This window comes from Pinus tabuliformis, chromosome 1_2 (genome assembly GCF_031772625.1).
Source record: "Pinus tabuliformis cultivar Carrire ecotype Pingquan chromosome 1_2, CPIR1, whole genome shotgun sequence".
Classification (NCBI taxonomy): Eukaryota; Viridiplantae; Streptophyta; class Pinopsida; order Pinales; family Pinaceae; genus Pinus; species Pinus tabuliformis.
This window is the reverse complement of record NC_142298.1, coordinates 1,054,262,560-1,054,286,946: the sequence shown is the minus strand read 5'-3', so window position 1 is coordinate 1,054,286,946 and position 24,387 is coordinate 1,054,262,560. Positions and strand designations below refer to the sequence as shown.

The following is a 24,387-nucleotide window of genomic DNA, read 5'->3' as shown; positions in this document are numbered from 1 at the left end:
TGTCTAAAGGTTAGATTAGAAAAGGATCTCATATGATGAGCTTCACATAGAAATTAATAGATTTACCAAAGCCAACTTGTTAGTAATGAGGAGTTTTGGTTAATTTATAAAGGAATTTTAGCGATGACATAGTTGTGGCTACATAAGGTTTCTAGTTGCAAAAGACAAGGTTTTCAAGAGTTCTAGATTAGAATGTAGTGTTCTACAAAAGGTTCAAAATTGAAATCTGGTGAGAATCATAACTTCATCTTCCAACCTCCATTTTAAAGGATTAATGTTCCAATATATGTCTAACAAAAGCTTGGAGAAGCATTTTGTAGGGATGACAATAATGGTGAAGATGTATGTGAATTGGCTTTGAAAACACAATTGGATATTGCCATAGATGTGGCCCATGCGATGGAATACTTTCATCATGATTCTTTTGTTCAAGTGGTACTTTTTATTTGAAATCCGATAATGTGTTTTTGGATGAAAACATGATGGTCCATATAGTGGACTTTGGTATCGAAAAATTAATGAATGCAACCTGTACTAACTCACTTCAACATTTGGTTTGAAAGAATCCATGGGATAAATTGTCCCAAGTATGACATTTTAGAACATTAATTTTACTTGTTTTTCCTCATCAACAATTTTTGTACACAGTGGTAAAGTAAAATATAATGAAGGTTGACTTCAATATGGAGTATGGATTAATTGAGATAGTGTTTACCAAGGTAGATATATATAGTTATGATATTTTTTTTAGTGGAAATGCTTACTAGGAAGCAACCAATTTTTTTTGAGATGACATGTTTTTCTGGAAATGTAAACTTGCACAAGTGAGTGAAGCTAGTGTTTCCAAACAAAGTGAAGGAAGTATTTCTCTTAAGTATTTTTAGTGAGGTGGATGGAGATGGATTTGTAGAAAATAATGTATACAATTACTTTATGTGCTATGAGTTAGTTTGATTTTCTCAAAACATTAAACCAATGAATGAACAACTATGAAAGATGTGGTAACGATATTGGAGAACCTTAGAAATGATTTGGGGGGGATATGTAGTTGCTTCTAGGAGATTGAGACAAAGCATATCTAATTTCCTTAGAAATACAAATGGAATAAGGAGTAATACACATGAATCAAATGCCCATATTTCTTCTACATTTTAGTTTATGAAGATTACGTTACCATAGTTATTCATGCTATTATTCATACAATGGAATTTTCCATTTAGCTTATACTTGTTGACATAAAATTTTATTAGTATTTATATCTATGTAATTTATTTATTTTCCTGCAAACCTAGCAATCAACACTTAATTCCTAACAAAGTTAATATATCTATTGATTAAATATGAAATTGGGTTCATAAACATAATAAAATTTAGTGCAACATACGTGGTACCTTAAACGTTTTCTTCTTCACAAGCTTAACAATTATCTCTGGTACCACTTTGTAACACACCCAACCCTTAATCCCACATGAGGGCTATGGGGTATCACATTTTATCTAAGAATTTTATCAAACAATTCCCACACATTATCTAGTCACCATCGATAAAAACCACATTTTGAAGGGGCGTTTCATTAATTAGTTTATGTGCACTATTTATTTTTCTAAAACCAAAATATTCCATATAGTATATCTTGTAAATTATAGAGGACCAAATTCAAAAATTTCTACCACATATACCTTGAGATATTTTCTCTAAATCCTCCAAGTTTCATAGTCTGGAACATCCAAGAAAGAAAATTATGGCAATAATAACACATTGACTATTTTTGAGGTTTGATTTTAGGAGAATTTAAGAGACCCAACTTCCTCAAGGAATATATTTGAAAATATAGAGAAAAAAGTGTTAGAAAATTATATATTACGGAGCAATGGAACACATAAAATATTGCAGAAATATAAACACAGATATACGTGGTTCACCCATTTTGGGCTACGTCCACCCCGAACAGCCAGTCCTTCCTTTCTATTATCCAGCAAAATGAAGAGATACAACCTACAGCAAAACCGTTGTAATATCCTCTGTTTTCTCTCACAGTCTCACCTCTATGTTTCTCGCTCACCGAATACACATCTATATATCAGCCTCAAATACAATGCCCTCATATAAAGAGAGGGGTTGCCTTCTAGGGCAAAAAACCCTAAACTAAACATAAGCTCTACCGTCAGATCATCCGCCTAATGAACGGCCCAGATTGACTAGAAATTACAAGTCCCCCCCGCACCCCCCCGCGTGGAGGGGTGAACAAACTTCCTGGGGTATACATCCGGCTGAAACAAAGACCTCTGAACAATCATGCTCCACACACAACAAAAAGATCTGAATTATGTTAGAAATTAATTAACGAAGAAATGAAATACACAAAATATTTTGGAAACACAAAATACAGAAACACGTAAAACAAGAGAGACACAAATATAGGTAGTTCACCCAATTTGGGCTATGTCAAAGAAGAAACAACCAGTCCTTACTTTTATATTATCCAACAAAATGAAGAGATACAATCTACAAAAGATCCATTGTAATTTCCTCTTCTCTCTCACATAATGTCCTCTCTCTATCTCGTTCAACATAATAATACACATTTTCAATACAATTCCTTCATATAAACCGATGGGTTTCCTTCTAGGACAAAAAACCCTAAATTAAACATAAATTCTACCATTAGATCATCTGATTAATGAACGAATTAGATTGACTATGAAATTACAATATTATACAAGGAAAATTTTCATCTATTTTTAGCTTCGGGGGCGCTGCCCTTGAACCCTCGCTAGGGGGGGATCAAAATATGTAGGAGCCCCCCCATGGACCCTCCAGGCAGCAATAGTGGGTGGAGGGGGGGGGGGGGTGGGGGAACAATTTCCCCCACACCCCACCATCAGGGATTGGGATCCAAACGTCGCTAAAACATGACCTCTGAATTAGGAAGATAATTAGGCTCCACATCCAACAATCTCCTACTTGGGGACTGATTATATCAACTCCATCGATGCTTCAATTGTTGGACAATTCTTCCACTTTCAACCTGGTTGTTTCTCATCTTCACCATCATACTTGAAGACCAATTGAAACTGAGTAGAATCTCATTTTCTCCCTAGTTACAACTTTTGTTAACATATCTGAAGGATTCTGGCTAGTGTGTATCATTTCCAACTTCAACTGTCCATCTTCCAACACTGACCATATGAAATGGTACTTGAATTGCATATGTTTAGTCTTGGAATGAAATCCTGAGTTCTTTGCAAGATGAAGACACTTTGGTTGTCACTGTATAACCTTCCCATCTCCATCTTCTTTACCAATTCATCCATAAACCTTTGTAACCAAATTATTTATTTACTAGCCTCTATAGCAGCAACGTACTCTGCTTCCGTTGTTGAAAGTGCAACAATGTTTTACAATTTTGAAACCCAACTGATAGTTATTCCACCTATAGTAACACATACCTTATGGTGCTCCTTTTGTTATCTCTATCACCTGCCATATTTTCGTCAACATATCCTTGTAGAGCAATGTTTAAACCACCAAATCATAATGCTTGATTTGTGGTACCTCTCAAATACCTAAGAATCCACTTTACTACCAGCTAATGCTCTTTTCACAGATTGTTCATATACCTGCTTACAACTCCCATTGCATGTGCAATATCAGGCCTTATGCAGACCATTTCATACATTAATCTTCCAACTTTTGATGCATATGGAACTTTACACATATAATCCATCTCTTCTCGAGTCTTGGAACACATCTCCTTACTTAGTTTGAAATGGCTAGCCACAGGTGTACTAACTATTTTTGTATTCTGCATATTAAATATTCCCAGTACATTTTCTATGTACTCACTCCGATACAATGTTAATTTGCGATTTTTCCTATCTCTAGTTATTCTCATACCAAGGATTTGTTTTGCAGCACCCAAATCCTTCATTGCAAATGAATTTGCCAATTTTCCTTTGAGAAAAATTATTTCCTACATGTTAGACCCTGCACCAAGCATGTCATCTACATATAATACAAATATAATATAGTATAACCTTGTTCAAATATAAACCTTTCAAATTTTAGATACCACTACCTTGGAGCCTGTTTTAAGCCATACAAGCTCTTCTTCAATTTTCATAGTAACTTCTCCTTCCATTTGACCTCATACCCTTGTGGCTGATGCATTTATATTTCTTCCTCCAAATCCCCATAGATAAAGGTTGTCTTTTCATCTAACTACTCAAGATGTAAATCTTTTGCTGCCAATAGACTTAAAATAGTTCTGATTGAAGTCATTTTAACAACAAGAGAAAAAATCTCATCAAATTCTATACATTTATTTTACGCAAACCCCTTCACTACAAGTCTATCCTTATACCTCTATTTACCTCCATCTTCATCCTTCAACTTGTAAACCCATTTATTTTGCAATGTTGTTTTACCTGCAGGAAACTTGACTAAGTCCCAAGTCTGGTTATGCATCAAGGAATCCATCTCTTCTTCCATGGCTTGCTCCCACTTCTTCCTGGTTTCTACCTGCATTTCTTCTTCATATCTTTCTGGTTCACCAGAATCAATCAACAATACACAATATGATGAAGGATAGTATTGTTCATTGGGTCTACTTATTGTGGTATATCTTCTAACAACTCAACTCAACTCTACAATACCGAAATTAACGTAATAAAATTTATGAAAGTCTAAAAATTGCGAAATCTTTGTTAGCCTCATCTTTCTTAAATAATAAATTTAAAAATGTTTTATCAAATCAGTAGTAAATTAAAGCAACTTATATTTATTGATGGGATATTAGATCGTTTACATATCGCTTAGACACGGAGTTCGTGCTTCTATTGGTAATCGATTTTAGTTTTGGACTAACATTAACCCGTTTTCAAATTACCCAAAGTTTCCATTTTATATGATCAAGTTGAATGGGAAACCATTCACACCAAACTTTATAATTATATATGTTTTAACGACAACATCAGAAACCACTTTTCTCAGCAGTGGAAGACTTTTGGAAGACTTCTTTGACTTCTTTTGACACAGGAGGAACGGCCTCATGATTCATGCCTTCTCCTTCTAAGTTCACACTATACATGGTACTACATATTCTTCACGACGCCGAAACACTCGGTTTCTCTCCTTTTTGCCCTTTATAAATACTCACTCACATCTCCACCTATACTCACTGCATTTCTCCCCTCCCCTCTCCCAGAGGCTGCGATTTCAACCACCATGCCCTCTCTTTCTTTTGCTTTTCATCTGCTCTTTCTCCTCCTCATCTTTTCCTTCACCCCTGGGAAAGGATCCCACTCTTTCCACAATGACCACCAATCCCTGGTGGCATTCAGGAACCTCATTGCCAGCGATCCACATCATTCCCTCGCAGATTGGACTCCCGCCAACCCCTTCTACAACTGGACCGACGTCACCTGCAACTGCTGCCATCCAAACAGAGTGGCCTCCCTCGACCTCACTGGCATGGATTTGTGCGGTCCCATTCTCCATCGCTCGGCAATTTGTCGTTTCTCTGCACGCTCATTCTCACAGGCAATGAGCTCATTGGTCATATCCCCAATCAATTGGGACGCCTCTTTCGTTTGAGGGAGCTCAGTTTGGACAACACTGGCTTGGACAGAAATATCCCAACTCAACTTTGTAGTTGCAGAAATTTGACTCTTCTGGCGCTCTCCTTCAACAACCTGACCGGAAATATCCCGAGCGAGTTGGGTTCCCTTCCGCTTTTTCAAGTGCTTGCCTTGGGAGATAACGAGCTGACAGGTACCATTCCCTCTTCCTTGGGAAACCTTTCATCGCTGATTGAATTAGGTTTGGAATACAATAGTCTGACCAGTCCTATTCCGAGTCAACTCATCAGCTGCAAAAATTTGACTCTCCTGCTACTCTCAGACAACCATCTGACCGGAAATATCCCGAATGAGTTGGGTTCCCTCTGGCAATTGCAACGCCTTAACTTGGGACACAACGAGCTAACAGGTACCATTCCCTCTTCCTTGGGTCGCCTCACTTGTTTGCGAGAACTTTCTCTTTCCTCAAATGATTTGTCAGGTCGCATTCCCTCTTCCTTGGGAAACCTTTCATCGTTGACTCTTTTGATTTGCAACTAAACAGTCTCACCGGTTCTATACCACAAGAATTGGGTAGCCTCACCCGTATGCAAGGACTTTCTCTAGCCTCAAATGATTTTTCAGGTCGCATTCCCACATCGTTGTCAAATATGTTAAACTTGCAATATCTCGATTTAGCTTTAAATCAACTTAGTGGAGAGATTCCAAAGTTTATTGGAAATTTTTCTAACTTAGTACAACTCGATTTAAGTCATAACAAGCTGAGTGGGACAGTGCCTATAGAGTTGGGTAAGTTATCTTTTCTCAAATTTTTATTTTTGAATAGAAATCAACTAGATAGTGGAAATGCTATAAACATGCCTTTTCTTACCGCTCTTACTCATTGTTCTCACTTAAAGTATTTATGCTTGAACAACAATAAATTAAGTGGTGTTTTGTCATTTACTATAGGTAGATTTTATACTAATTTATCTATGCTATTATTATCAAATAATAAAATACAAGGAAACATTCCTCCACATATAAGTAATCTTAGCAGCCTAATCTTATTAAATTTAAGTGAAAATTTTCTAAATGGTAATGTTCCACCATTAGGAAAACTTGTAAAAATAGAAAGATTGTATTTAAGTAACAATAATTTAGAAGGAAACATTCTTGATGATTTTGAAAGCTTACAACACCTTGGTCTCTTGGACCTTAGTGGAAATAGTCTCTCCGGAAAGATTCCAAATTCCCTTTCACTCCTTAAACAACTAAGAAGACTCCATCTTCATCACAATAAGTTATCAGGGACCATACCTTCCAGCTTAGGAGATTGTATAAATTTGGAATTGCTTGACCTATCTCACAATAGGCTCTCCGGAAGTATACCACATGAAATTGGGAAATTTTCTAATCTACAGTTCTATTTGAATGTGTCATGGAATTTATTAGAAGGTTCCTTGCCCACTGAGATTGGTAAAATTGCAATGGCTCAAGCTATAGACACTTCTTTCAATCAATTGACTGGGGCAATCCCCCCTGCACTTGGAAGTTGCAATGAGCTACAATTATTGAACTTATCTCACAATTCCTTCCAAGGGTCTATTCCTGAGTCACTTGGAAATTTACAAAGCCTTGCAAGCCTAAACCTCTCTTCCAACAGCTTATCAGGTGTAATACCAGTGGTCACACTCAAGAATTTGAAAATGCTTCAAAGCTTGAATTTGTCTTTCAATAATTTCACAGGGGAAATTCCAGAAGGAGGGTTTTTTGCAAATAGAACAATTGTCATGTCCCTAATTGGAAATCCTGGCCTTTGTGGACCGCAACTATTTCAACTGCCTACATGTCAAACACCAAAACATCATTTTGCACTTGTGAAAAGACTGATACTGCCAGTGAGTGGAGTTGTTGCTTTTATATTATGTTGTTTACTTTTGGGATTCCTTTGGAAAAGAAATATGCCTGTGCAAAAATTTGATTCCTCACAAGCCATTTTGCAAAGGTTGGAGCACAAAAGGATCTCATATCAAGAGCTTCATATAGCAACTAATGGATTTGCTGAGACCAACTTATTAGGAACAGGGAATTTTGGTTCTGTTTATAAAGGAATTTTGAGTGATGGCACACTTGTTGCTGTAAAATTTTTCCAGTTGTTAAAGGACAAGGCTGAAAAGAGTTTTAAAGCAGAATGTAGCATCTTGCAAAAGGTTCGACATCTAAATCTGGTGAAAATCATAACCTCGTGTTGCAACATTGATTTCAAAGGTTTAGTCTTCAAATTTATGTCTAATGGAAGCCTGGAGAAGCATTTGTATCCTAGTACAAATGACAACAATGGTGAAGATGCTTTTGAAATGGGACTAAAGACACGATTGGACATTGCAATAGATGTGGCCCATGCCATTGAATATCTCCATCATGATTCTTTTGTGCAAGTAGTTCATTGTGATTTAAAACCCAATAATGTGCTTATTGATGAAGACATGTTGGGGCATGTAACTGATTTTGGTATTGCAAGATTAGTTGATGAAACCTCCACCAAGTCACTTACTTCATCACTTTCTTTAAGAGGATCTATGGGCTATATTGCACCATTTATGACATTTAGAATGTTAAATGTTTCCTTTTCATTTCTAAATGTCTCATCAACATTTTTATATGGGCCAATAGAGTAAAATTTGGTGAATGTTATTGTTTGGTCAATTTAGTGATATCTAAATTGCAACTTTTAAATGTCAACCCGGGGCTCGTAAGCTGATGAAGTGAGGTGTACTATATGTACTTAGATAACCTTTTCTTAATCTTTTGTCGTTTTTATCTTTTTAGTTTGTTTTTGATTTATCTTTCCTAATTTGATGTGATGGAGATGTAATCAAGCGAGTGAATGTGTGTGTTTGTGGCGACTTCTAAATGATTTCTTGAAACTTAAAGAGTATTCTAAAGAAAGCTTGAACGATAACTGAAATGAAATCAAAACTTTAAAGGAAAGTAAAGGCATCAAATAAAAGACCAATGGCATCAGCCCAGTACCTCTACTGCTAATGAAAATGAAAATGAAAATGACATCTACATTAACTCAATTAAAAACAAGAACAACTACTTTAACTCTTCAATTAAATCTTAAGCAATGTAAAATCTAGGTGACAAATCACACCACTTAATTTTCCCTTAACCTTTTTTGCCTTCAGCTGGATTGATCATGTAAGAAAGAGTTATGAGCAAGTTAGCAATGTGAGTCTTAAAACAAAATAAACCAAGCTGCACTAAGTGATATTTTGGCTCTACTAAAGTTAGTTGATTATGATAAAAAGAGCCATCAAAAGATGAACAACTTGATAAGCTATGAGCAGAAAGTAAAGTGCAAACTAAAGCAATGATACTAATGAAAATAAAAAATAAAGATCAGCAGTCTAGATAAGACGATCACAAATGCCACTAGTTGTAAAAAGAGAAGAAAGAAAACTGTCCTGGGCTCCTAAGAAATCTGCAAAAACACACTGATCAGTCATGAACAAAAGTGCAGAAATGTAAATCAGCATAATTCAAAGTTTATGTACAATAATATACATGTTAAAAGAAAATAAAATGCAGCAATTCAAACTGTACATTAATATACATGAAAATCAGAAAGAAGAAATGCAAGAAAATAAAGTAAAGACTATTGTACAGTGGCTGTAGCAGACAGGGGCCCTCCGCCTACTTCAACCAATCCAAAAGATCAGTTACACGCTTAGAAACAAAACGGTCTTCTCATGTATTAACAACACATATGAAAAATACAGTGGGGAGCTTACAAAATACTTATAACAATATGTCTCAACAGAGTTTACAACTGATTACAAAGACTAAAAGACTAACTATCCAGCGTTTAGAGACGCTTTATTTATAGCAGAGAAAGCAAACTAACTTAACGCAAACTGGGCTATTCTATCAGCTGTGTAAAAACACGTAATCTGGCACTGTCCTCGGATTTAGGCAACGGTCGTTATGGGCTATCAATCTTCTGTTGGATTCTTGTTTCCCACGGTCCTCGTGGCTGAGGAAGAGGCCAGCTGTTCTTTACGTGCTCCAAACCGAACACGCAGAGCCGTGCCACCGCCAATGACCTCCGTTTGACCGTTTTTGCTTCTGCGTTGACCACGGGTTTATATGACCAGTTTGGGTGAGCTGGAAGGACACACACCATGTCCTTGGTTCCACGAACTTGCCCATGTGGCTCTTCTACCTGGAGGACACCTGGAACATAGCATTTAAGAAAACAGCTGCGGAATCCGGGGTTGGCTGCGGAAACCGGGATCAGCTGCGGAAACCCTGTGTGAGCTGCGGAAACGCAGCACTTTGTACCAAAATTCTAAACCAACAACAGTCGTTAGCATAATTAGCAAATCATGTAAAAAGTCCTATAATACAATGATTTGAGCAATTTGATGAAGGAAATGAGTGGCAAAAGAAGGAAATGAGTAGGAAAAGGAGGCTGAGAGGATGTGTAAAGAAGTGCAGGTTTGAGGCTCAACATACCCCCACTGTGAAGATGTTGCATGTCCTCATGCAACCAAAACTTTGTCATTTTTTTAATCCATATGCTCAGATGCTTCTGCCAAAACATCCAGCCTTCTTCTCTTTCTTCTTGCTGCCAAAATTGTCCTTGGTTTTCTGACTAAACACTTGAATTTCAAATTGATCAAGGCCCTGCTCAGCTTCTTACATTTTCTCTTCAATTTTCTGTTCTTCTTCTGCCAGAGTCCTAAGTGAAGCATGGTATTGTCATGGACAATTTTGTCCACCTTGCTTTGTTCTTTCAATGCTTCGTTTTCTTGTTTAATATGCCGGTTCAAGACTTCTAGCTCAAACACCTCTTGTTTTAAAGACTGGACCTGTTCATCAAGAGGCAATATAGTGCTTGGACCTGCAACTGATTGCTCTAAGGTCTCCAAATAATTGTATACCTCCTGCTGGTCAGGGTCAATGTCAGGTGTTCTTCTTGGGCTCTGTTCAAATTCAAATTCTGTTTGAGGCTCTGGCTGAAAGGGACTTTCTTCACGTGGAGGAGTGGACTCAACACGTGGGGAACTTGATTCTATAACTTGCTGAGCTGGACCTTTTTCAGGTGTTCCTAAGTCAATGAAATGTGATTGTTTAGTCACACTCGTTTTTCCTTTAAGTCTACTGCTTCTTCTCACTTGTGCACTAGTGCTCTTTTGCTGGGCACTTTGTTTTTCTTTTTGTTTCTTCTTTGAGAGGGCAGCAGCTTGAAGTTGTGCTAGTCTATCAGCCAAGGTTTGAGAGTCTTCTTCTACTGAAGGTTCAGGTGATGGATGTGATTCTTGAACAATTGTTTTCCCTTTATCCTTTTTCTGCTTCTTAGTTCTGGTTCCCTCCTCTTTTTCTTGAGAAATTTCTTGGGTTTCTACTATAGGAGGATCTTGGGCTGCAACATCTTTTCCTCTTCTCCTACTTCTTTTTGGGATTCTAGGGTAGCTGCTAGAGGCTTCAGTTACCTCTTAGAAATGGTTTCTGATTAGAAAGTTTTCCCATGTATCCTTGTTATTTTTCAACTGCTCTTCAATCAAAATTCTAATGAGCCCGTGATGATACAAGCGGGGTTAAATATGTCCTACATGCTTTTGGACAGTGGAACTCATTTTCTTTAGGCTTCTTAACAGAAAGTAGGGTAAGTTGAGGGCATGGCCTTTCATGAAATTCATTATAATTCTTGCATGGTACATATACATAGTGCCAAAGCGGCCCTCACATGTGATAAACTTTTGAACAAGCAATAACAATGCAGTCCATTCTTCCTTAATTACATGCACAAGAATCCCTTTAGTGAATATTGAAGTGTCCATACCTGGGTTCTTAAGCATGTTTTTCCATTCCTGATCTTCCACTACTCTGTTCTTGAACCATCATTCTCCTTGCTAAGGTAAACCGGTTGCTGTGGCTATGGTGGTCTCTGTTATTGTGAACTTCAGGTCCCCTACTTCCACGGTATTTCCATTGAAGGATTGGGCAAATGCCTTCGTTACCTCTTTATGATACCCTTTGAATTCTTGGATAAACTTTAACCATTTTGCTTTCTGTAGTGCCTCCTTCGTCTGTGGGTACCCTTCTAAATTCTTCGGACCCTCAGGTTCTGCTCTAAGCAGCTTCCCCATCTTCGGCTCTCAAATTCGGCTGAAGCTTTGACTGTGTATGGATGCTCAAGGAGGATGTTCACGGGAAAAATGGGTGGATTACGGCTGTAAGTGGAGTAGTCGATGCTTACGAGAAAAAACACAGGTGGATTACGGCTGTAAGTGGAGTAGCCGTAACGAAATGTAAGCGTATTGCAAACTGTAATCGGGGTTTGAACAGAGATGTGGAGTTTGCAGTGGAAATGAGAGTGGAAATGGTGTGAGTATGAGAGAGTAGAAGATAAACACGGGAAATGAGTTCATGCATGTGGTAAATGGAGTGATAAGTAGATGGAATAACGGCCGAATCCTTAAGAGTCGGGTGGCTTGCACACGTCTTCAATTGTTGGCTGCGGAAATGACGGTAAAGAGAACCGTGGTACATTGGGTTACGTCACAGAGGTATGGTCAGTAATGGAGGAGCAGCCTCGTCTCAAGTTTTGAATAAATGATGATTAGGGGACCGTTAGAGAGGTATGAGGTGGATTAAGCATTACCGTGGAAGAGGAGTGGGGTGATCTTGCCAAATCATTGTATTTAGTGGCTCTTACCACGATTCAATAATTATGCATAAAACGACATTAAATTGTTGTTTGGAAAAGAATTTTGATCATACCTTCATGAGTTTGCCATGTGTTGATTAAGGTTTCTGATCCATTATTGCTTTCTGACCTTGCAGGTGCCTCATATCCTTGCAGGTGCCTCATATCCTTGTTGATGATGATACCTCTGACTGTGATTTTTTTCTTTTTTTGAAAACAGAGTGGTCCTGGTTGTGGAGACAGAGTGTGCTGGCTGCGGAAATCGTTTCGAGCTGCGGAAACTGGTGTTAGCTGCGGAAACGGTTCCCAGCTGCGGAAACTGAGACAACACTCTGTTCACTTCACAAAATAGTTAGAAAAAGAACTAACTGAATGAAATAGTCCTGAGAGGGACTTTTATTGATGGAATGGAGTGAGATGAATGAAATGGAATGAAAATGAAGTGGAATGGAGATGATGGGATGGATGAACTAAAATGGCGAATGAGATGGAAAGAGAGAGAGAGAGATTTTTTTATTTTTTTTTTGGAAAATACAAAGTGTCAGGTGCCCCTGATTTTCACCTTATATTTTCTGCATAAGACTGCCAATTCAAGATTGGTTTTCAGGCTTATACAAGAGACTTTTTTTTTTTCTCTTTTTTTTTTTTTAACTGAAAGAAACAAAAACTAGGCTGATGGAGGAGAAGAATTCTTCTCCACCAGCCTCATTGCAGAATCTTCTTGGAATATTTTAACAAATTCCTCCTTTGAGAGTGGCTTGTGGTAAACTTTCAATCGGTGGCCATTCATAATGAGAGGAGTCTGAGACTCATCAATAGTCTTTACTCGAACTGCTCCATTGCTAAAGACTTCATCAATCTCATATGGTCCAAGCCAATGAGTTTGAAATTTTCCTTTGAAGTCCTTAAACTTGGAATCAAACAATAGTACCCAATCTCCCTTCTGAAACTTTTTCTCTTTGATGTATCGATCATGCCACTTAGTTCTTTGGTGCTGAACTAGATCAGTCCTTAAAATTGCATCTTGTCTTATCTCATCTAGCTCATTCAGCTGCTCCATTCTGTGCTTTTGGGCTTCTGATAGATTCATCCCCAACTGAACTTCCATCTTGAAGGTCTTGATTTGAAACTCAATGGGGAGCAAGACTTCTTTCCCATAAACAAGTTCATAGGGAGAATGTCCTGTTGTGTTCCTCCATGTAGTTCTATAGGCCCATAAGGCTTCAGGAAGCCTTTCTGCCCAATCTCTTCTATGGAGATGAGCAGTTTTGGTGATGATGCTCTCAAGAACTTTATTTGTGGATTCCACTTGACCATTTGCTTGCGGATGGTATGGAGTAGATTTTCTATGCTTAATTTTGTATTCTTCCATCAACTTCTCCATCAAGTTAGATGTAAATTGGCTTCCCTGATCTGTTACAATTTCTCTTGGGACACCAAAACGAGTAAAAATATCCTCAAAAAGAAATTGAACAACTGATTTTTCAGTGGCAGAAGGCAATGCCTTGGCTTCTACCCATTTAGTAACATAATCAGTGCAAACCAATATATACTTCTTTTGTTTAGATGGTGGATTGATAGGTCCAATGAAATCTAAAGCCCATTTTTCAAAGGGTTCGATGAGTGCCTGTGGTTGTAATGGAATTTCATTTGAAAGAGTTGGTCTCCCACCTCTTTGGCAGCTGTCACACCTTCTAACATATTGTTTTGCATCTTTGAAGAGAGAAGGCCAATAATATCCCAAAGAAAGGATTTTATAGGCAATCCTCTTGTTAGCAAAGTGTCCACCGCACGGTTCATCATGGCATGCCTTAAGGATGTCAGGCATTTCATCTTCCCAAACACATCTTATGATCACACAATCTAGCCCTGTTTTGAACAATTCATTAGAAATCCATGAATACTTTGAACTTTCCTGAATTATTTTCCTTTTCTCATTAGGAAATAAGTATGGAGGTAGCTTCCCTGTAACCAAATAATTAGCAATGTCTGCATACCAAGGGGTTTTAGTAGTTATTGCAAACAAATATTCATCTGGAAACTTATCCTCTACAGGAGAATCTTCATTAGTATTTTGGATTCTAGACAAGAAATCAGCTACTGTATTTTGTTTCCCTGGTCTATCTAACACAGTAATATTGAATTCTTGTAAAAGTAAAAGCCATCTTGTAACTCTGCCATTAGTAACAGGTTTATTCATGAGATATCTAATTGCAGAATGATCAGTATGGACAAAAGTTTCATAGCCGGTTATATAATGTCTAAACTTGTTGATTGCATGAACAACGACTAAGAATTCTTTTTCAGTCACAATATAATTTAACTCAGTGGGAGTCAGATTTTTACTGGTGTAGTAAATGGCATAAGGGACCAAATCCTTTTTTCCCAAGACAACTCCTAGAGCTGTATCTGAAGCATCTGTAGAAATATGGAAAGGAAGTTTCCAATTTGGCCCTCTCAGAATGGGTGCTTCAGATATCCTTGCTTTTAAAGCTTCAAATGCAGATTGGCATTCAAGATCCCATTTGAATTCACAGTCTTTTGTAAGTAATTTGAAGAGCGGAGATGCTATCTTGGTGAAGTTTTCAATAAATCTTCTATAATATCCAGTAAACCCAAGAAAACTTCTAACATCTTTCTAACAATTTGGAATAGGTAATTTGGAGATGACCTCAACTTTTGATATATCAACTTTAATTCCATTTCCTGAAATATGATGTCCTAAAACAATCCCTTCAGTAAACATCATGAAAAATTTTCATGACTTAATGAAAGATTTGTTTCTTTACATCTTATAAGGACTTTTTCCAAATTTTCTAATGCTTCTTCAAATGAGTTACCATAAACTGTAAAATCATCCATATAGACCTCTACACAATCATGAATTAGATCAGAAAATATTCCTAATACTGCCCTTTGAAATGTTGCGGGTGCATTACATAATCCAAAAGGAAGTACTCGGTAAGCAAAAGTCCCCCATGGACAGGTAGATGTGGTTTTGTCCTGATCTTCAGGTGCTACCTGAATCTGATTGTAACCACTAAAACCATCTAGAAATGAGAAATACTTTTTACCTGCTAAAGTATCTAATACTTGATCAATAAAGGGTAAAGGAAAGTAATCCTTCAAAGTTGCTTTGTTGAATTCCCTATAATCAATGCAAACTCTCCATTTACCATTCTTTTTAGGTACTATAACCAAAGGAGAAACCCACCGGCTATCTGAAATGGGGTAAATGAAGTTTACATTAAGTAACTTTTGGAGCTCTTCTTTCACTATTTCCCTAAGGTTTGGATTCATTCTTCTTTGAGGTTGTCTGATTGGTCTACTATTTTCCTCAATATAGATGTGATGAATGCAAGTCTTCGGGTCAATACCTTTCATATCTGTATATTCCCATGCAAATGCAGTAGAATGCTTTTGCAAGACTTTGGTTAGCTCTTCTTGTTGAGATTTTTCCAACTTTTTGTTGATATTCAGTGTTTTTCCTAGAAAAATCTCAATGGCAGAACTACCAAACTCTTCCATAGAGAAAAGAGACATCTGTCTAGATGATAGACACTCAATGTTAGAATCCAACTGAAATTGTGTGTGGTCATATTCTGAACATGGTTCAAAATTTTCTAATGTGTTCAGAATTTGACTATCTTCACTAATCTCAGAAATGGTAAAGACAGGTTGTATAGTATCTTCATCATCAACCCACTCATTATCCCCTATTTCTGTAATTGCTTTTGCTGGAGGATACGGATTGAACTTCTTTGTCGAATTACCATCAAAAATATACATATCCCCAGACCTACAACTTATGAAAGCATCAGCTGTGGCTAGCCAAGGTCTTCCTAAAATAAGAGGATGTCCTCCTAGATTACTCTTGGGGGTTAAAATCATGAAATCCACTGGATATTCCCAAGAGTCTAGGGAGACTGGAATGTCTTCTAATACACCATCTGGTTTAATAATTGATCGATCTGCAAGTTGCAATAAAGTAGGTGTAAAAAGAAGATTAGGAAGTTTTAGCTGGTCCATAGTCTATCTACTCATGATGTTGATAGTAGCCCCTAAATCAATCAAAGTATTTGGTATTTCTACCCATTGATATGTGTTTTGACAATTGGACTACCGGGATCTACATATTTCTGCATAGTAATTTTTCCCATCATGATATCTGCAATTTTTCCTACCAGGTGGATCCTTCTGGTATCTCTTGGTTTCCTTCCTGGTCTTTTAATACTCAACTCCTTTATTGTTTTTGCTAGAATAGGAATCTCTTTAATGGCTTGTAACAAGGGGATCTTGATACAAACATTTTTCAATTCATCTAGAAAATTATAGTCAGGCAACCAAATTTGTTTTTCCACTCCTTTATAAATTTGTAATCTTTCAGGGAAAGGAGGTGTGGATAAGGATGCAGGTTGCTCAACTATGGGAGTTGTGGGGGTTAATTCTTGTTCTTTTTTTTTTTGAGTGTTTGGGTTTTGAAGAGATGCTTCAGAACCCTTATTGGCTTCAAGAGATTCTTCCTCAAAAATTCTTTGCTTTTGATCATTTATAGAAGGTTTATCTAAGACTCTACCTGATCTGAGTTGTACTTCATTGAGAGGAACAATCATATAGGTAGGAAATTGCTGACCTTCCATCATGTAGGAATTTTGAGGGTTTTTATTATTGGGGTTTGGCAATGGCTGAGAAGGAAGTTGATTTGACTTCTGTTGGAATGGAAGCAAGAGTTGAGAATTTGGATTCTATTGGGAAGGTTGTTGTTGTGGAAATGACAATGATAGTTGTGGATTTTGATTTGGAAGTTGTGGAGCTTGTTGGTTTTGAAAAGATGGAGGATATTGGTAAAACTGAGAAAATCTCCCATAAGGATTTTGCATACCTTGTACCCATGATTGAAAAGAATTTTGAGGTTGGGACCAAGGTTGTTGCCAAGGATTCCAATTTGGTTGGGGTTGAAAATTCATAGAGTTGTTAAACCCTTGATTTTGTTGCCCCTGCCAAGGTCTCCTTGCAACAAAACAGAGAGATTCAATTGTATTTGGATCTTCTTGAAAGACAGCTTTGAGCCCAAGAATTGAAGGACAATCCTTGGTCTCATGGTTCTATGAACATATTACACATGTTTCTACAACTTTTGCATCCAAGGGACATTTCCTTAGAGCATGTTTCTTTCTACACTTTGGGCAAAAGATGGCCAAAGCCTCAGCTTCTGCTTTCTGCTTATTGTGAATCTTAAGGGTGTCTAGTTGCTCACTAAGACTCCCTAAGATATCAGTTTTGAATTAATCAAGCATGTTGCCAATCTCAGCCCTACTTACCGATCCAGTTGCAGATTTATTTGCTCTAATGAGAGAAGGATCTCTAGGCCCTTTTTGAGTTTTGGATTTCCCCCTTGAGAGATGGACACATAATTCTGCTATATTAGAAGGTGGAAGTTGAGATACATCTCCTTTTCCCATCATATTCAAAAGATCTATCCATTCATCTCTAATGGCTTTTAGTAAAAGAGCTTTCAAGGTCTCCTCATCCAAGTTACTCATTTTTGCTCTTTTCAGATTATATTGAAATATTTTAATTAATTCCTCCAAGTTTTCATCTTCTTTTTGCATCATTTTGAATACCTCATCCTTGTGATTCGTGGACATACAATAGTCCATGTACCTATCCAAAAATGTCTGTTTCATATCATTCCAAGGCCTAATGGATTGAGTGAGTAATCCCATGAACCATTTCAAGGCTGATCCTTTCAATGTTGAAGGAAACAATTTGAGTTTTTGAGAGTCATCCAGATAATCATAAGTTTGACACACTACCTCAAACTCAAATAGAAATGTTTCAGGGTCCTCATTCCTAAACCCATGGAAGTTTGGGAGGACAGATGGTGAGATGTTTTTCATTGTGGCTCGGGAGTCCTCATCAACTATAGGAAACCCGAATGAGTTATCCCCATCCCTATTTCCTCCATTGTTACCTCTACCTCCTCCATTGTTTCCTCCTCCTCCTCTACCTCTACCTCTACCAAATCCAGTTGGTCCTTCCTCTGTCATGGTAGTTTCCCTGGAGACTTCAGAGTCTTCTGGTTCTTCTACTAAGGGTGTGTGAGAAGGAATTTCTCCCTCTTCTTCAGGTGATTCTACTTCTTCAATTACAATTTGTCTCTCTGGAGAAAGAAGGAAAGGATCTCTCTCTAATTCAGATTCGATGGAAGGTATGGGAGAGTCGACTCCTGCTTCTTGAATTCCAGGAATCCTAGGGCTAGGAGTGTAAGTTGGAGATGATGGAGGTGTCTCTTGTCTATTCCTTGAAGTAGATGGAGTTGTAAAAATCGAACTTTTGGCTCTAGCTAAAAACCTTCCCCTAGAATCTCTTGCCCTATGCATGTCTTTTTTTTTTATTTATTCTTCAAGTCGGGCTAATAATTCTCTTTCTGATCTTCTAGGTCACTCTAGGTGCAAGAAGAGAGCATACTCAAGAAACTATTAAACAAATAACTCTCTCTTTTCTGATCCTCCAGATCACATTAAGTGCAAGAGGAGATCATACTTTGAGATGTTATCAATTTCCTTCCTTGAAATTTTTTTATTGTGTTTTTTTTTTTTTAAGAATCTGGCTACCTAATTTCACTTCCCCGGCAACGACGCTAAAATGTTTGGTCAATTTAGTGATATCTAAATTGCAACTTTTAAATGTCAACCCGGGGCTCGTAAGCTGATGAAGTGAGGTGTACTATATGTACTTAGATAACCTTTTCTTAATCTTTTGTCGTTTTTATCTTTTTAGTTTGTTTTTGATTTATCTTTCCTAATGTGTTGTTATGGAGATGTAATCAAGTGAGTGAATGTGTGTGTTTGTGGCGACTTCTAAATGATTTCTTGAAACTTAAAGAGTATTCTAAAGAAAGCTTGAACAATAACTGAAATGAAATCAAAACTTTAAAGGAAAGTAAAGGCATCAAATAAAAGACCAATGGCATCGGCCCAGTACCTCTACTGCTGATGAAAATGAAAATGAAAATGACATCTACATTAAATCAATTAAAAACAAGAACAACTACTTTAACTCTTGAATTAAATCTTAAGCAATGTAAAATCTAGGTGACAAATCACACCACTTAATTTTCCCTTAACCTTTTTTTGCCTTCAGCTGGATTGATCATGTAAGAAAGAGTTATGAGCAAGTTAGCAATGTGAGTCTTTAAACAAAATAAACCAAGCTGCACTAAGTGATATTTTGGCTCTACTAAAGTTAGTTGATTATGATAAAAAGAGCCATCAAAAGATGAACAACTTGATAAGCTATGAGCAGAAAGTAAAGTGCAAACTAAAGCAATGATACGAATGAAAATAAAAAATAAAGATCAGTAGTCTAGATAAGACGATCACAAATGCCACTAGTTATAAAAAGAGAAGAAAGAAAACTGTCCCGGGCTCCTAAGAAATCTGCAAAAACACACTGATCAGTCATGAACAAAAGTGCAGAAATGTAAATCAGCATAATACAAAGTTTATGTACAATAATATACATGTTAAAAGAAAATAAAATGCAGAAATTCAAACTGTACATTAATATACATGAAAATCAAAAAGAAGAAATGTAAGAAAATAAAGTAAAGACTACTGTACAGTGGTTGTAGCAGACAGGGGCCCTCCGCCTACTTCAACCAATCCAAAAGATCAGTTACACGCTTAGAAATAGAATGGTCTTCTCATGTATTAACAACACATATGAAAAATACAGTGGGGAGCTTACAAAATACTTATAACAATATGTCTCAACAGAGTTTACAACTGATTACAAAGACGAAAAGACTAACTATCCAGCGTTTAGAGACGCTTTATTTATACCAGAGAAAGCAAACTAACTTAACACAAAGTGGGCTATTCTATCAGCTGTGTAAAAACACGTAATCTGGCACTGTCCTCAGATTTAGGCAACGATCGTTATGGGATATCAATCTTCTGTTGGATTCTTGTTTCCCACGGCCCTCGTGGCTGAGGAAGAGGCCAGCTGTTCTTTACGTGCTCCAAACCGAACACGCAGAGCTGTGCCACCGCCAATGACCTCCGTTTGACCGTTTTTGCTTTTGCGTTGACCACGGGTTTATATGACCAGTTTGGGTGAGCTGGAAGGACACACACCATGTCCTTGGTTCCACGAACTTGCCCATATGGCTCTTCTACCCGGAGGACACCTGGAACATAGCATTTAAGAAAAAAACTATGGAATCCGGGGTTGGCTGCGGAAACCGGGATTAGCTGCGGAAACCCTGTGTGAGCTACGGAATCACAGCACTTTGTACCAAAATTCTAAACCAACAACAGTCGTTAGCATAATTAGCAAATCATGTAAAAAGTCCTATAATACAATGATTTGAGTAATTTGATGAAGGAAATGAGTGGAAAAAGAAGGAAATGAGTAGGAAAAGGAGGCTGAGAGGATGTGTAAAGAAGTGCAGGTTTGAGGCTCAACAGTTAGCATGAATGCAGAGTATGGATTCGGTGAGTCGGTGTCTACCAAAGGAGATATTTACAACTATGGCATTTTGTTATTGGAAATGCTTACCAGGAAACGACCAACTAATGATATGTTTTCTGGAGACTTAACTTGCACAAGTGGGTAACTCTGGCCTTTCCGAGTAGAGTAAAGGAGGTAATTGATCACAACCTTCTTAGGGAGGTGGATGGAGATGAATTTGAAGAAAATAATGTATTCAATTGCATTTTTTCTTTGATACGGGTTGCTTTGCTTTGTTCCAAAGATTCACCCAGTGAACGACCAACTATGAGAGATGTAGCATCGGTATTGGGGAGGATTGGGGCAAATGAAGTTGCTTCTAGGAGATTAAGACAAAGCATATCTAATTTGCTTAGCAATACAAATGCAACAAGGAGTGATGCACATGCATCAAATACCAATAGTTCTTCTTCATTTTAGTTTGTGAAAATTGCAATACCAGAAGATTTCAATATTGCTATTATTCATACAATGACACTTGGGTTTTTAACTTATAATTATTGAAGTAAATCTCTTTTAGTATTTATATTTATATTCCATTATTGTTAAAAGAAAAAGTGCATGCTTTTGCAACACAATATTATATAAATTGCAACTCGTTTATTTTATTATCCATTCATAATGTCAATATTTTTAGTTGTTTAAAAAATCATTCCGCTCTTTGTTTTTCTATAATTGAAAGGCTATGATTATTTAAAAAAAAACATCTATGACTCTTAAACACATATTTTAGCTTAATGAATTGATTTTATGAATTATGTTGGAGTTTGATTCTTTTTTTAATATTATCTTTAATTGTTCAACTAAATTTTTGTTAATGTTTACGATCTATTTATAATTAATATTAGTGTGAAAATTAAATGCTTCAGTAACACTTTATTAACTAGATGAAAATTTCACATCTTGATGCGATTTATTATTATCAGCCATGATGTCAATATTCATATCCACAAAGTAAGATCCCCTAGGAAAGAAATAGGAAAAAAATCATAGGAAATTAATTGTATTATCCTTGTAGCATAAGTGAATGGATTATTATTATTTTAAATTTAATTATAAGTAATTTGTTTATGTTATTAACAATAGTTTATATATTGAAAATTCATTTAAATGTGATTATTTACTTATTTATTTATTTTCATATAAATCAAATTAATGATACATCAATAAGAAGTATTTTCCTTTAAATATATAATTTGCTCAATATAATAACTTGATGTTGTACTATAACAAAGAAAGAAAAAGCCTCGACCCATCCCAAAAAATTCGGTAAGACAAAACCCAGGAATGAAACTGTATATACAATGTATTCCTTAAGCATACAATTTTCATTTACAAATCATGCTAAAAGACATGAAAATTAATATTATGAAACTATGACTTATTATAGATTTTAGTAATTTTGATCTTTTTTAGTTATATTATAACTATATGATCTATAAATTTTCTATCTTCATATATTTTTGAACACATGTTTAAGAGACGTCCTTACCCTTTCAACCCTGGTTGTTTTCAAAGGACTCTTGTTGACCATGTAGATATTTGGCTTCTTGTAGTAAAGTTCTTATATCCTATTCAACACTTCAATTTGATAGTTAATCTTATTGATAAAACAATGAGATATGAAGATTGAGGTTTTTTTTCTATGCTCCTATTCTTAAAGTAGAGAGTGATGAAATCTAAGGTTTTATTTTAAGTTGGACTCACTAGCTTCAAGTGGATAGAGGTTTGTTAAATATCGTATAAATATGTTATAATTTCAAAATGGAATATCACATAGACTTCATTTCTCAAATTTCTAAGTAGCATGTTCATCGATATGTCATTGAATTTATCTTAAAATGCATTGTTAGGCTCTATTCCAAATTTAATTAGAACTTATAATCTTATGAGCTTATATCTCTCTATCAAATCCCTATTAAGGACAATTCAAAGTACTCTCAAGAATTTGGAAATGCTTCAGTGTTTGAAATTTTCTTTCAATAACATCATGGGGGAAATTCCAAAAGGATTTTTTTCTCTTCCAAATAGAACAACTCTCATGTCCTTCATTGGAAATCCTAGCCATTTTAGACCACAAGATTTCCAATTACCTATCTCTCAGACAACAAGAGGTCATTTTGTATCTATGAAGGAGTATTATTGCTAATGAGTGGACTACTGCTTTTATATTGTGTTGTCTACTTTTGAGATTCATTTGGAAAGTAAATAATTGTATACAAAATGTTGATTCTTGAAACGTATTGTCCGAAGGTTAGAGTAGAAAAGAATCCCATATCAAGGGATTCACATAGAAACTAATGGATTTACCAAGACCAACTTGTTTGCAACAAGGAACTTTGTGATTGATAAGGGAACTTTGATTGATGACACACTTTTTGCTATGAAATTGACTTATAAACACATATTTTAGCTTAATGAATTGATTATATGAATTATGTTGGAGTTTGATTACTTTTTTAATATTATTTTAAATTATTCAACCAAACTTCTATTAGTGTTTATTATCTATTTATAATTAATATTACTGTGAAAATTAAATTCTTTAGTGACATTTTATTAACTAGATGAAAATTTACATCTTGATATGATTTATTATTATTATCTGTGATGTCAATATTTAAAGCATATCTGAAGGATAACATAACTGAAGGATATTATATTTAAAGCATAACTGAATGGATTATTATTTTAATTATAAATATTTTTTTATGTTCTTAACAATAGTTTAAATGTTGAAATCCCATTTTAATGCGATTTTTTTAAATTTCATATGAATTAAATTAATGAGACATCAACAACAATTCTATTCTTTTAAATATATAATTTGATAAATTTAAATGTAAGTTATATATAATTTGTTTCAATTATCAACAAAAATTTAAAAGTTGAATTTTAATTTTAAATATGATATTTGTTTTTTTTAATAAATAAAATTAGTGAACCATTAATTGAACTCGATGTTGTGCTATATACAATGTATTTTTTAAGCATACAATTTTGATTTACAAATCATGTTAAATGGATGAAAATTAATATTATGAAACTATGACTTATTATAATTTTTAGTATTTTTATCATTTTTAGTTATATTATAACTATAACATCTATAAATTTTCTATCTACATATATTGTTGCACACAAGTTAAAAAGATTTCCTTACCGTTTTCAATGAAGTTTTGTTGACCATGCAAATATTTGGCTTCTTGTAGTATGATCCTTATATCCTAGTCAACACTTCAATTTGGTAGTTAATCTTATTGATAAAACAATGAGATATGGAAATTGATGTTTTTTTTCTATGCCGTATTCATAAAGTAGTGAGTAATGAAATCTAAGGTTTTATGTAGAATTTGTCTCTCTAGCTTCAAGTGGATAGAGGTTTGTTGAATTGTATATATATGTTATTATTTCAAAATGGAAAATCACATATATTTCATTTCTCAAATTTCTAAGTAGCATGTTCACCGATATGCTCATTGAATTTATATAAAAATACATTATTAGGATCTATTCCAAATTCAATTGGAAATTTATTGTCTTATGAACTTATATCTCTCTTCTAACTCTCTATTAAGGACAATTCCAATT

At 35.7% G+C, this 24,387-nt stretch overlaps 1 pseudogene; it reads left to right on the top strand.

The window, feature by feature from the left end:
* The first annotated feature begins 7,048 nt into the window (after positions 1-7,048).
* LOC149209757 (receptor kinase-like protein Xa21) lies at positions 7,049-21,216 on the top strand (annotated as a pseudogene).
* Positions 21,217-24,387: the final 3,171 nt, after the last annotated feature.